Genomic DNA, 15,017 nt, shown 5'->3' with positions numbered 1-15,017 from the left:
ACACATACATATAAAGCCACAGTAAAACGTTTTCACAGCAAAATGTTTAAAATGACCAGGAATTATTAACATTAGAGCGCGCCCTTAACTACATATGTTAAAATAATATGACCAAATTTGCACCAGTAGCACTCCTAGTTAGAGTGGATTAGCAAACGGACAGATAGCAGTACTTCCTACCAGATATCTAGAGCAGTTAACATCTACACAGCAAATCCAGACATTTTCTACAACAAAGATGTCTGCAGAGAGCCCAAACAAACAGAGAAGCAGCTTGAGCCACCTTCTGTTCTTTATGGTGCAAGCAGCTCCCATCAAATTCGCACGAGATATCCTTAAGACTTCCTCCAGTTGAAAGAAAACTTACTATCACTCTACCTCCACACAGCAAGTAAAGTACAGTTGTGTAGACTTACCATAAAAGTAGATGTTCGAGTGTATTCACTATTGCAGTCATTACATTTGGGTTATTTGCTTGCACGCAGCCCTCAGATTAACAAAGTCTTGGGTCCTGCGTCGGTTGCTGTCCTTTCTTCCATGCCATCAGGTCGTCAGGGGTATAAAACATGCAGCCGACGCCATTACATCAGTTTTTCTTGCCCCAGATGTCAGGCGCCCCCCTAATGTGAAGCAATTAAATATAAAAGTACAAAGATATACCTCCAACAAAAAAGCAAATACACCAAAAAGGCTTTTAAGCATAGTAAAGGAAAGTAGAGGTATAGCCAAAAGAAGTTAGGGGGCTGAAGGGAGGGTAACCAGGACTGCAACAGTGAATACACTCGAACATCTACATTTATGGTATGTGTACACAACTGTACTATGTTCTTCGTGTTTCACAGTTGCAGTCATTACATTTGAGTCAATTCCCAAAGCTATGGTTGGGAGGAGGAATTTAGACAGCATTAGGGCCAGCTATAAGGCCCTGCAATACTGCAGTGGCAAAGCCAGCTCTGGATTTAGAGAAAACTGGCAAATAATGCTTGGTGAAAGTATGTACAGAACTCCAGGTAGCAGCTTCTAGGATGTCCCTGGTAGGGACGCCTCTGAGAAAGGCTGTAGAGGTAGATGCAGCCCTGGAGGAGTGAGGTTGGATCCCCTGGGGGATGGGTTTTCCATGGTGCTTATAGAAGAAATGAATGCAATGGCTTACCCATTTAGAAATGGTTTGCTTTGAAATAGCCTTCCCCTCTGCCCCTGCAGAAAATGCCACCAGTAGTTGTTCAGATTTCCTTTGAGTTTTAGTCCTGTCCAAGTAGAATTTAAGTTGTCTGTGCACATCTAAGGAATGCAGTATCCATTCCCCTTTATCCTGCGGATTGGGAAAGAAGGTTGAGAAATGAATGGACCGATTAAGAGCCGCACTGGATACCACCTTGGGCATGAAGGATGGATTGGATCTGAGAGACACCCAGTCTGCATGAAAGATGATGAAAGGCTCCACTGCCATAAGGGCCTGTAATTCAGATACCCTTCTAGCAGAAGTGATTGCTAAAAGGAAAGCCGTTTTCCAAGAAAGAAATTTTAAGTCTGCAGTAGCAGCTGGCTCGAAAGGAGGTAGACTGAGTTTCTCCAAGACAAAATTAAGGTCCCAGGCTGGGGTAGGAGCTCTCCTGGGTGGTCTCAAATTTTTGGCCCCTCTGAGGAACTGCTTGAGCAGTGGATGAGAGAAGAGGGGAGGGTTCTGTGTAATAATGAGATGAAATGGCTGAGGCATGGATTTTAATGGAGGAAAAAGACAGGCCCCTGTGAAGCATCTCAGTTAAGTATTGCAAAATCTGAGGTAAACTGGGCGCTGCTGTGCTCATCCCTTGAGATTGACTCCAGGCACAGAATCTTTTCCATTTTTCAGCATAAGATTTTCTAGTACTAAGCCTCCTTGCCTCTAAAATGATATCCATCACAGGTTTGCTGAGGGATGGTAAAGGAGAGATTAAGTAATTAGCCAGGCTGCAAGGTTCAGTGTTAGAAGCTGAGGATGCAGAATCTGGTTCGCCTGCTGAGACAGCAGGGAAGGAGCTGAGGCAGGTGCCATGGAGATAACCGTGACGCACTGCGCAGGAGGGGGTACCAGGGTTGGCGCGGCCAGTCTGGAGCAATCAAAATCATCCTTGCTTTGTCCTGTTTGATTTTTAGCAGTACTTTGGAGAGCAGAGGCAGAGGGGGGAAGGCACAGACTGATAGGTTTTTCCAGTTGAAGGACAAAACATCAACTTTCCAAGGCTTGTTTGTGGGGAGTCCTTGTGCAAAAGTTGTCCAATTGGTAGTTGTAGGGAGAGGCAAACATGTCTATATCTGGGCTCCCCCATTTGCTTGTCAACATGTTGAAAGACCTTGGTTCCAGTTTCCACTCGTGGGGGTCCATGAGGTTTCTGCTTAGTCCGTCTGCCAGTGTATTTAATTTGCCTGGCAGGAATTGAGCTTGTGGGTGCACTTGGTAACTCAAAGCTGTGTTCCCTAATGCCATGGCTAGTCTGCAGAGAGGGTAAGAATGTGTACCCCCCCCCCGCTTGTTTATGTACCACAACAGTGGTGTTGTCCGTCTTTACCATTAGTTGTCCTGGAAGAATGTGGTCCTTGAAGGCTGTCAGAGCTTTCTGTACAGCTAACATTTCTTTTTGATTGATATGCAGGTGCATTTGACTTGGTTTCCATTTCCCTGAATGCACTTCCCGGCCAGGTGAGCCCCTCATGCATAGTCTGATGCGCCTGTTAGGGTTTGGGTGGCAGGGGGTGGTGTGAAAGGTAGTCCCTTGTTTTGGTGGCAGGCCGCTGCCCACCAAAGGAACTCTAGGTGTAGGCAAGGTATGATAGGAATCATTGTTTCTAGGTCTTGAGAATGTTTACACCATAGGCTTTTTAGATACCACTGTAGTTTCCTCATATGCAGTCTTGCATATGGAATTAGAAGAATGCAGGAGGCCATGAACCCCAAGGCTTGCAGTATTTGTCTTGCAGATAGCAGGGTTTTTGTGGCCACTTGTTTGAAGTAGGTTGTCAAATGAATTTGTTTCTCTGGTGTGAGGTAAGCCATCTGGGAAGTTGTATTCAAGCTTGCTCCCAGGAATATAATTTGTTGACAGGGTACCAGGTGCGATTTCATTTTGTTTATGGTGTACCCCAGACAAGTCGGAACCCTTTGTACAAAGGCCAGATGATTCAAAAGTATGTCCTGACTTTCTGCCTGAATTAGACAATTGTCCAGATATGGGTATATTTGAATATTTCTTTGCCTGCAAAATGCAATAACTGGAGCTAGGCACTTTGTGAATACTCTGGGCGCAGTAGATAAGCCAAAGGGCAGTGCAGAGAACTGATAGTGCGTTTAACCTGCTTTGAAGAGTAGGTAACTTCTGCAAGATTCCCTGATTGGGATAAGCAGGTATGCTTCTTTTAAATCCAGTGTTGCCAACCAGGCATCTTTGCCTAGCATAGGAAGTAATTGGTGAGGTCAGCATCTTGAATTTTGGAATCTCCAAAAAGGTGTTTAGAGTAGACAGTTCCAGGAAAGGACGCCATGAATTGTCTTTTCTGGGTACCAGGAAAGGTATTGAGGAGAAACCTTGCCCCTTTTCCTCTTCTGGTACCAGTTGAATAGCCCCCATGCTTGAGAGAGAAAGTACTTGTTTTTGGGCCTCTGCCCACTGATTTGGGGGTAGGTTCGGCCACCCGCTTGGTGTTGGCAACTTGTGGAAATGAAATCTGTATCCCTGGGACACTACATTTACAACCCATTTGTCGTGGGTAATGAACTCCCAATTCTTTGCATGAAGAGCAATCTTTCCCCCCAAAGGGGCAGTCAGAAAGTAAGTCATTGAGACAGTTTACCATAGGGAGGAGTCTTATTATTCCCAGATTTGGAAGTGGAGGCCCCCCCCACTGCTTAGTTCTGTCTCCCCCATGGGACTGAAACCTGGGGTTTTCGCTGTGCTGGGTTTGGCTTGAGAAGACCTGGAAAGGACCAATTCTGAGGGCAGTGCCTAACTAAATCTAGGAGGCTGAACTTGTAAAGAATCTAACAGTTTGCATAGATTTAGCTTTATCTTCCATCTTTTTAAGAACCTCCTCAGCCTTGTTGCGAAAGAGGCGGTCCTGATTTAAAGGAGCATCCAAATTTTTAGCTTTAACATGATCAGGCAAAGATCGCTCCTTAAGCCAAGCATGCCTTATGAGCACAGACCCAGTAACAGCAGCCCTGCAAGAGGCCTCTAATGAATCAAAATCACATTGCAAAGTATGTTTTCCAACTTGTTCAGCAGAATGCATTAAATCCTGTAATTTTTTATTTTCCACACAGTCAGCAATCAACATCATTTTCTGTTTAAGCAGTCCAATAACATGTTGCTGATGCTTTAACATATGAAACTGGCAGTTTAAAGCCCTAATGGCCAAGGTTGCAGAAGTGTAAACCTTCTTACCTTACCCCATCTATCCAGTGCCCTGGAGTCTCTATAAGAAGGGGTAGGATTTTTAGCAGTAGAAGCCTTAATGCCCTTGGGCCCCTGTGAAATAGTCTCTTGATCTGCAATAGGATTTTTAAAAAGGACCTTGTGGGACTCAGGGACCCTGTAGTATCTGTCAAGTTTTCTGGGAGCAGGAGGCAGGGAATCAGGGGCCAAACTAGATTCCGAAAAAGCATCATCAACAATGTCTAGTACATGAGGAATAGCTAAAGGCCTATGCTGAGGTTGGAGAAGGAAATCCCCAAGACTCTTTTTTGAATCAGAAAAATCCTTGCTTTCCCAGTGGAAATGCTCCTTTAGAGTATGTAAAGTTTCCCCAAAAGAAAAATCCTCAGGAGGGGAAGCAGAGGGAAAGGAGTCCTCTGCATCAGAATCTTCATAAGTAGATAAGGGCAAATCCAGATCATCAGAAGAATCTGAAAAAACAGAATCCTGGTCAGAAGATTCATAAACAACTTCAGTCCTAGGCCTCTTAGAAGGGGGGGTGGGTGGCTACCCCTGATTAGAGTTATTAGATCTTCAGCCATTCTTATCATTTGTTTTTTAGGCATAAAGGCCTGAGCATGTGGCCTGGGCATCATTTTTTTAGGCATGGATCGAGATTAGGCCCAAGTAAAGTAAAGAAGGAGGCGTTGATTTAATATGCAAGTCTGTAGGCCTGAATACACCCTCAGAAGCCGGTGCCTGCACAACGGCTCCGGACCCATCCAAGGTAGATACATCCACGGGTTACATAGTTGAAGCATCTCGCGGCATACCGGACTCCGAATGGGTCTCAGTAAAGGCCTGCAAATCAAAAGTAGTGGGTATCAGGGGCTGCGAAAGCACCTCACTGAGTACCAGCGAACTGGCGACTAGCTTAGGAGAAGTGTCGTCGGCAGTTTTGGACCTCGGCGGCCAGTCTCTGTCAATCTTTGCATTTTTTCGGAATCTCAGTAGTTGGATGGCTAACCGTCGACGATATTTCTGGATAATTAAACCGAGAACCGAAATATTCAGAGGCGAAAATATACCGACAACGGATAGTGCGCTGATTAAATAAAGCACAAAACTGACAGCAAGGTACGTCGTGGTCAGGGCCTAGGCAAGGAATACAGTACAAATGAAAATCTTTATGAGGTATTTGCTTTCCACAAGTAATGTAATTATTAACTTTTACTGACATCAGTAAGGAGCAAGAAAAAGTTTAACCAACGGGGTACTTAGCTTTAGATGAAGACTTTGGTTCTGAAACTCGAAAACGAAAATTTAAGGAGTCTGCCGACCGGCACTTGCGAACTGCTTCTGCTTTGGGCACCTTATGGCAAGAAAGACTGATGTAATGGTGTCGGCTGCATGTTTTATATCCCGGACGACCTGATGTCATGGAATAAGGGACAGCAACTGACGCAGGACCCAAGACTTTGTTAATCAGGCCGACTGAGGGCTACCTGCAAGCCGACAACCCAAATGTGATGATTGAACAGTGAAACACGAAGAACATCACTACAACTAGCACAGTCTACACTAAAAAGAAACCTTTCTAAAAGTAGGCCTCTCACTTCCCAAGTAACACTACTACTAGCACAGTCTGTACTGAAAAGGAACCTTGTACAAGTGATGAGGAGGACTCTCACTTCCCAGAACGTACAAAACACAAAGTTAACCATCTGTGCAAAAGCTTTAGACAGAAAACAAAACACGGGGGGATAAGACGGGCAGAAGCTCCTACTGCAGAAGTGAAATTACTGAAACATCTAGTTAAGAGAAGATTACCTTCTCACTCCTATACAATGTTTATCACAAGGATAACTGCTGCAGTAAAATTTCTAATACACAGGTCGGTATTAAAGCAGCTGAAAAATCAAATCACAGCCTAAAAACAAGAAGATAAGAGCATTCCTTGAAGGACAGCAGAGGCAAGCTTTTTATGTGTTTGTTGGCTTATGTTCAACTTGCACGGCTTGCAGAAAGTACACAGAGATGCAGGTGGCTATGCTATAAATGCCTTGCATAGAAACATTTTTGAAGGCTATAGAAGTGATGCCTACTCTTAAAGGAAGAAGTTCTCATCTGGCCCTCCAATACTTTCACCACTGTGGCCAAACAGTGACAGCCAGACAGTCAAAAAGGAAGACAGATTTGTCACACTTCAACACAAAAGTCAAAGAACTGGAATGACTTACTGAAGTGTCTGTTTTCTATTAGTATAGTACTCTAGATCCAGGAGCATTACCTCCTTACACCTGGGTGGTGCAGACAGTCTCCTCAATTCAGATGAGTAGGATTTTCCTGCGGACATCTTTGGCTTTTGAAACATGTGCACTACCTGTTTGGAGTCAGAATGCAGACAGGATAAAATCAATAAGCAAAGGAGAGTAGTACTGCTGGAATTCAATTCATCCTCAAGTTTCGCTGAGTACCTTCATGAGGGGGACCCTGTTTTTACAAGATCTCACCAAGATGATACTGATACACAGACTGTATTTTATTCAGCATATATCATGGACAAGTAGGCTAAAAAAAAAAAAAAAAAAAAAAAAAAAAAAAAAAGACAGCTAGGTGCACAAGTCCCAGGATAAAAAAGTGCCCAATCCTGTAATGTGCACTGGTGCCAGGACTTGAGAAAAAAATGAAAGTGCAGAATCCTCAAGACACGAAAACATTCCTACAATGGGGTTAGGCGAGGCTGAGGAAAAGGAGGAAGGTCCCAAACGAAGAAGGAAGTAGAAGAAAGTAGTAGTCCACAGAAACCAACAGGCCAAAAACCAGCTGTAAAGATGACACAGTAGACTACTGAAGATAAGAAAGAAACGTGCTGTTACTATTGTGTAAGAAAACCAGAAGGTCCAGATAGAAGACATCCGAAAAGTTGAGAGAAATTAGAGGAAGGAAAAATACCTGAAGACCATCAAATGCTTCAATTGCAAATTTGTGTTCATTACTACAATAGATTCATGAAAAACATAGATCAAGAAACTCTGTGCCATTTGGAAAAAAAAAGCGAGTGAGGAAGTGCAAAAATATAAACAAAGCCTAGAGATTTTTGAAAGGTACGAAAAGGGTAGATGTGGGAGAGAGAGACTTATTACTTTGCAATACTTACGCAGAAGAGAAAGCCAAACTAATTAATACAAAAAAGCAGCTCCAAAAATATTTGGAGAGATATAGGCACGCAAAGGCACCCATACATGGAAAATTTCACAATACAGTAAAAGAAAGATCACAATGGGGGGGGGGGGGGCACAGAATAGTAAAGTAGAAGCTAAACAAACAGAAGCTGAAATTACTGAATACCTGCGAAATGAAGAATGTAGTGCAGAAAGTCTAACTGCGGTGTTGGTGTAGCGTTGTCGCCTCACAGTAAGATGTTGTCCTGTTCGATTCCCAGCTAGAACGTCTTCTGTGTGGAGACATGCGTGAATGGGCGTACCTTCATTGAAGGTTGTGCGTCATGGCCGGTAACTCGGCACTTAAAAATCTACTGCCAATCATTAGCGGACCGGAGTTCCACTGTGGCGACCCCTAACTGGGAAAAGCTGAAAGACACAACAAAAAGTGCAGAAAGTTTAATGGGTTGTCAACACCATGATGAAACAACGAGCCCCTAATGTAAGGGGAAACAGGTGGAGTGGAAAACATATGAACAAATATTGACATGGGAAAGAGAAAAAAAAGATACTTAACATGGTGCAATATTTATGCAAAGATAGAAAGCAAAACTAAATTGATACAAAAAACAGTAACAAAGATATTTGAAAATAAATAAAGGCAAAGGCATCCTGATATGGAAAAGTTTGCAATACAAAAAAAAAATAAGAAAACAAAAGGAGAAAGTAGAAAGGAGGATTAGCAATGGAGAAGTTACAGAAATAGAAACTGAAGTTGTGGATTACCTGTGAAGTGAAGGACTTAGCGTAGAAATTTCAACTATGGAAATGTCACAGTATGATAGAACAATGAGCCCCCCAAGATCAAGGAGAAACAGGTGGAATGGAAAGCATCTGATCACTTGCCCCATGAAGATACTCTGGAGCCTTCAGTAGGAAACCAGTACAACAATTCAGTTGGAGTTGCATAGCAAGGCAAGGATCATGAAACAGGGGCAACTCTGACAAAAGTCAATTTTGTAGAGTAATGGCGTTCTTCTAAAGACCCTCAAGATCACATTAAATACAGGCAATCCAGGAATGAAACCAAAAAATCAATTTTACAAGACAAAAAACAATACTACTGTAATTTACAGACAGTAAATCAAAATAACCCTCAGAAGTTTTGGGCAGGTTTAAATAATCTACTACATCCTGGACAAACTTCAACCCCAATCCCTGCTGCTACTATTGATAAAACCCCTGAATATGTTTCTGACAGCTTTAACCAATTCTTTACTGAGACAATTCAAGCCCTAGCTAGCCAACTACCTCCTAGCTCCCCTGGTCCTGAAAGTAGCACCCCTAGAAACCTACTTGCATTCAGCTTCCAACCAGTCGCCACTTCACTTATCCGTACCTTGATCAAAAAATTAAAACCCACTACACTTTCTGCTGATCAACTCCCTGCCGAGTACCTACAAAAATCAGCGGATGCTATTGCTTACCCCGTCTCAATACTAATCAATCGAACCATAGTAGAAGCTAAAATTCCCACCATCTGGAAAATATCCTATGTAATCCCACTTCACAAAGGAGGCAGCTCTACTGAATTCTCCAATTATAGGCCAATAGCTATACTCTCTCCACTTGCAAAGATTTTGGAAAAATGTATTCATAGACAATTCATGCACCACCTAATCCAAAATCGCCTTATGGCAGACACTCAGCATGGCTTCCGTCCTCATCACAGCACTACTTCAGCCCTCCTAGCCTTTACTAACACCATAAACCATAATCGCAACAATAATTATATATCCTCAGCCCTCTTTTTGGATCTTTCCAAGGCATTCGATATGGTTAATCACCAACTTTTAATCCACACCCTGCAAACATTCTGTCTAGATACTGGAGCCCTCCAGTGGTTTCAATCCTACCTGAATGGTCGACAGCAGGCTGTCCTCTGGCAGAACAAACTCTCTAACCTTCTACCTAACACCCTCGGAGTACCATAAGGCTCTATACTAGGGCCCTTGCTGTTCTCCATCTTCATTAACGACCTTTATACTGTCATCCCAAAAGTCAGCTGTATCCAATATGCTGATGACTCTACTCTAATTTGCTCAGCCACATCTCAAGTAGAGTTATGGTCAGCTACCCAGACCACCTTTAATACAACAGAAAACTGGCTTTCTGAACATCGTCTGATCCTAAATCCCAAAAAAACTAAAATGCTGTTATTTTCACCAACATGTAGGTCTACCGATTTCACCTTTACCATAAAATCAAATGATGGCACAATAATCTCCCCTGACCCATCTACAAAACTATTAGGTGTCATCATAGACAATAATCTCAAATTTGACCTACATGTTAACCAAACTATCAAAACCATCAATAAAAAACTAGGGTCACTTTACAGAATAAAAGCCTTCCTAACCCCTCCAGCTAAAATTGCCATAGCTCACTCTCACCTTCTTTCAACCCTTCTGTATGCATCCCCTCTCTCGAATTTGAACAAGACTGTCCTTAACAAACTCTCAATTTGCTACAACCACATTGCCAGGTTTGCCACTGGGCTGCCTTTTAGGACACATCATTGCATCAATCTAAATCAGCTTGGTTGGCTTGAACTACCTAGCCTAATCCAGTATAACCAACTGATTATGGCCTATAAAATCCTCTATAATCCGGACAATACTCCTGCACTTAAAAATATTATCACCCCTATAACAATCCTAGACCGCTTGATCCTCTAACAAACTATTAATTCAGACTAGCAAAATTAATAACACAGCCGGTGATTCTCTCTTTGCAAACTCTGTAAGTAGATCCTGGAACTCACTTCCAGCTGATATTACCTTACTTTCCACCTTAGGTCAATTTAAAACTAGACTCAAACAACATTTGTCACTTAACTGGCTATGTCAATGTATCAAGCCTGGCTAACTCAAATGTGTAAAAATCTGTTAACCAGTTTACTGTGTAATTTAATTTAATCCTGACTTGTGCTCAGGACTAACATTAACCTGTGGAACTTGTTTAACTTGCTTACTTATGTAATCTCTGTAAATAATCTGTTTGTAATATGTAATGCTGGTATTATGTAATGCTGTATCTGCTTACTCTTGGAGCTTTTCTCCCCGGGCCTCCACTGAAAATGAACATGCATCCAGTCATACTATCCCTGTCAACAAATGTAAAATAAAATAAAAAATAAATAAGTAGTGAGTTCCCATATTAAAGAGCAAATGATTATGCAGCTTGCAGCTGGAGAGAATGTGTCAAAGGAAGATGTTCTGGAACTTTCTGTACAATGCCCACAGGAAAAAGAAAGTACAGTTGTGTACACTTACATAAATGTAGGTGTTATAGAGTGTATTAACTGTTGCAGTCATTACATTTGGGTTATCTGCTTGGGTCCTGCGTCAGTTGGTGTCTCATCTTCCATGATGTCAGGTAGTTGGGTATAAAGCATGCAGCCGACGACGCCATTACATCAGTTTTTCTTGCCCCAGATGTCAGGTGCCCCCATAATGGGAAGCAATTATATACAAGGCTACATCTCCAATAAGAAAGCAAATACACCAGAAAGCTTTAAGCATAGGAAGCAAGGAAAGAGGTATAGTCAATAGAAGTCAGGGGGCTGGAGGGAGGGGTAACCAGGACTGCAACAGTGAATACACTCAAACATCTACATTTATAGTAACTGTACACAACTGTATTATGTTCATGTTTCACTGTTGCAGTCATTACATTTGGGTACATTCCCAAAGCTAAAGAAGGGAGGAGGCAATTAGATAGCATTAGGACCAGCTATAAGGCCCTGCAAGACTGCAGTGGCAAAACAAGCTCTGGATTTAGAAAAAATTGGCAAGTGGCAATGTTTAGGGAAGGTATGTACAGAACTCCAGGTAGCAGCTTCTAGGATGTCCCTGGTAGGGACACCTCTGAGAAAGGCTGCAGAGGTAGATGCAGCCCGGGTTGAAAGTGGTCTTATCCCCTGTGGGGTAGGTTTTCCATGGTGCTTATAGCAGAAATGAATGCAATGGCCTATCCACTTAGAAAGGGTTTGCTTTGAAATGACCTTCCACTCTGCCCCTGCAGCAAATGCAATCCGCAGCTGTTTAGATTTCCTGAGAGGCTCAAGTCTTGTCCAAGTAAAATCTAATTTGTCTGTGCACGTCCAAGGAGTGCAGTATTCGTTCTCCTTTGTTCTGTGGATTAGAAAACAAGGCTGGCAAATGAATGGACTGATTAAGGGCCACACTGGATATCACCTTGGGCATAAAGGAGAGACTGGTTCTGAGGGACACCCTGTCCGCATGAAAGATGATGAAAGGCTCCACTACCATGAGGGCCTGTAATTCAGACACCCTTCTTGCTGAAGTGATTGCTACAAGGAAGGCTGATTTCCAAGAAAGGAATTTCAATTCTGCATTTGCAGCTGGCTCAAAGGGAGGTAGAGTGAGCTTTTCCAATACAAAGTTAAGGTCCCAGGCTGGAGTAGGGGCTCTCCTGGGTGGTCTTACGTTTTTGGCCTCTCTGAAGAATTGCTTCAGCAGTGGATGAGAGAAGAGGGGTGGTTCTGTATTAAAATGAGCTGAAATGGCAGAGGCATGAATTTTGATGCAAGAAAAGGAAAGGCTCTTGTGAAGCATCTCAGTAAAGTACTGAAGAATGTGCGGTAAATTGGGCACAGTTGTGTCTGTCCCCTGTGTTTGGTTCCAGGAACAGAATCTTTTCCATTTTTCAGCACAGAATTTTCTAGTACTAGGCCTCCTTGCTGCCAGAATGACATCCATCACTTGCTTACTGAGGGATGGTAACAGAGAGATCATGTAAATTAGCCACGCTGCAAGGTTCAGGGTTTGAAGCTGTGGTTGCAGAATCTGGCCCTCCTGCTGGGACAGCAGGGCAGGGGTCTGAGGCAGGTGCCATGGTTCCAGAAATGACACACTGCACAAGAGGGGGTACCAGTGTTGGCGTGGCCAGTGTGGTGCAATGCGTATGGTCCTTGGTTTGTCCTCTTTGATCTTTAGTAGTACTTTGGAGTGGAGAGGCAGAGGGGGAAAGGCATAAACTGATTGGTTTTTCCAGGTGAACCACAAGGCATCCACTTTCCAAGCTTGTCTGTGGGGAGTCCTTGTGCAGAATTTGTCCAATTGGTAGTTCTGAGGGGAGGCAAACAGGTCTATCTCTGGGCTCCCCCATTTGTTTCTCAAAATGTTGAATATCTTTGGTTCCAGTTTCCACTCATGTGGGTCCATGAGATTTCTGCTTAGGTCCTCTGCCAGTGTATTGAGCTTGCCTGGCAGGTAATGAGCTTGTGTGTGCACTTGGTAGCTCAAGGCTGTGTTCCACAGAGTCCTGGATAGTCTGCAGAGAGGGTATGAGTGGGTTCCCCCCTGCTTGTTTATGTACTACACAACAGTGGTGTTGTCAGTCTTTACCAATAAATGTCCTGGAAGAATGTAGTCCTTGAAGGCTGTCAGAGCATTCTGTACAGCTAATATTTCTTTTTGATTGATATGCATGTGCATTTGACTCTGGTTCCATTTGCCCTGAATGCACCGCACTAAGTGAGCCCCCCCCATGCATAGTCTGATGCGTCTATTGTTAGGGTTTGGGCGGCAGGGGGTAGAGTGAATGGTAGTCCTTGTGTTGGTGGCAGGCCTCTGCCCACCAAAGGAACTCTGTCTTTAGACAAGGTATGATAGGAATAATTGATTCTAGGTCCTGAGAATGTTGACACCATAGGCTTTTTAGATACCATTGTAGTTTCCTCATATGCAGTCTTGCATATGGAATTAGTAAAATGCAAGAGGCCATGAACCCCAGGACTTGCAGTATTTTCCTTGCAGATAGCTGGGTCTTTGTAGTCAGTAGTTTGAAGTAGGCTGTCAAATGAAAGTGTTTCTCTGGCGTGAGATAAGGCCATCTGGGAAGTTGAACTCAAGCTTGCTCCCAGGAATACAATTTGTTGGCAGGGTACTAAATGTGATTTCTTTTCGTTTATGGTGTACCCCAGAGAAGTTAGTAATTTCTTTACAAATACCAGATGATTTAATAGCATGTCGAATTCAGGCAGAAAGTCAGGACAATCGTCAAGGTATGGGTATATTTGAATATTTCTTTGCCTGCAAATGCAAAACTGGAGCTAGACACTTTGTGAATACCCTGGGCGCAGTAGATAAACCAAACGGCAGTGAAGAGAACTGATGGTGCATGTAGCCTGCTCTGAAGTGTAGGTATCTTCTGCAAGATTCCCTTATTGGGATGTGCAGGTAGGCTTCCTTTAAATCCAGTGTCGCTAACCACGCATTTTTGCCTAGCATGGGAAGCAGCTGATGAAGAAATGGCATTTTGAATTTTGGGATTACCAAAATGTTTAGGATAGACAGGTCCAGGATAGGACGCCAGGAATTGTCTTTGCGGAGTACAAGGAAAAAGTCTTGAGTAGAAACCTTGCCCCCATTCTTCTTTGGGACAGGCAGAATAGTCCTGATGCTTAGAAGAGAGACGGCAGGATAACCTAAGTGTAATGACTGCAGCAGTGTAACACGATGAACATCTAGCTTTTGGGCCTCTGCCCACTGATTTGGCGGTAGGGCTGGTCAACCGTTTGGGGTTGGTAAGGAGTGGAAGTGGAATCTGTATCCTTGGGGAAACTGTTTAAAACCCATTTGTCTTGGGTAATGAGTTCCCAGTTTTTTGCATGCAGGGCGATCTTTCCCCCTAAAGGAACAGTCAGTTGAGCAGGGCTTGGAAGGTTTAAAGTTAAGTCATTCTGACAGTTTGCCATGGGGGGGGGGGTTACTACTCACAGCTTTGGAAGTGGGAGCCCCCCACTGCTTAGGCCTGTGAGTAACTTGGAACTGAAGCCTAGGTGCTCTGCTGGTTCTGGGTTGGACTGAGAAGGCCTGGAAGAGGCAGTAAAGGACTAATTCTTAGAAGGTCAGTGTCTACTAAATCTGGGAGGCTGTACTTGCAGGAAATCTTTCACAGTTTGCATAAATTTAGCTTTTTCCTCCATCTTTTAAGTACTACTACTGTTTTGTTGCCAAACAGGTGGTCTTGGTTTAAGGGAGCATCCAGTAATTTAGCTTTAACATGATCTGGCAAAGATTGCTCCTTACACAAAAAAATCTTAGAGGTGTGCAACATGCGCTGTAAGGATAAATCCAGTTGGAAGGTTCAGGTAAACAAGTAGAATAAGTCACAGTCCATAGAGTTCATTAAAATCCAGGTTTAATGACAAAACAGAATAAAAACTGCAGGAGTAAGCGCTTTCGCGTTGTATCCAACGCTTCATCAGACATAAAATGCAGCAAAGAGCAAATCATTTAAATACATAACAAGTGTCAGCAATTAACAAATCACATGCTGAACATGATTTAAGGTAGTGTATCATTAAAAGGGCAGTGTAAAATTAAGAACAAGCATTGTTGTGTGTGCATGTATATATAAAAATCAATTCGGTTGA

At 43.1% G+C, this 15,017-nt stretch overlaps 1 protein-coding gene across 1 annotated transcript in view; it reads right to left on the bottom strand.

The window, feature by feature from the left end:
* The window catches only part of SF3B1 (splicing factor 3b subunit 1), a 1,956,191-nt gene that overhangs the window by 761,842 nt on the left and 1,179,332 nt on the right, over nucleotides 1-15,017 (bottom strand). The window lies entirely within an intron of this gene.

The sequence above is a fragment of the Protopterus annectens genome, chromosome 2.part0, assembly GCF_019279795.1.
Source record: "Protopterus annectens isolate FY-2018-M chromosome 2.part0, PAN1.0, whole genome shotgun sequence".
Lineage (NCBI taxonomy): Eukaryota > Metazoa > Chordata > Ceratodontiformes > Protopteridae > Protopterus > Protopterus annectens.
This window is presented reverse-complemented; position numbering and strand designations above follow the sequence as displayed.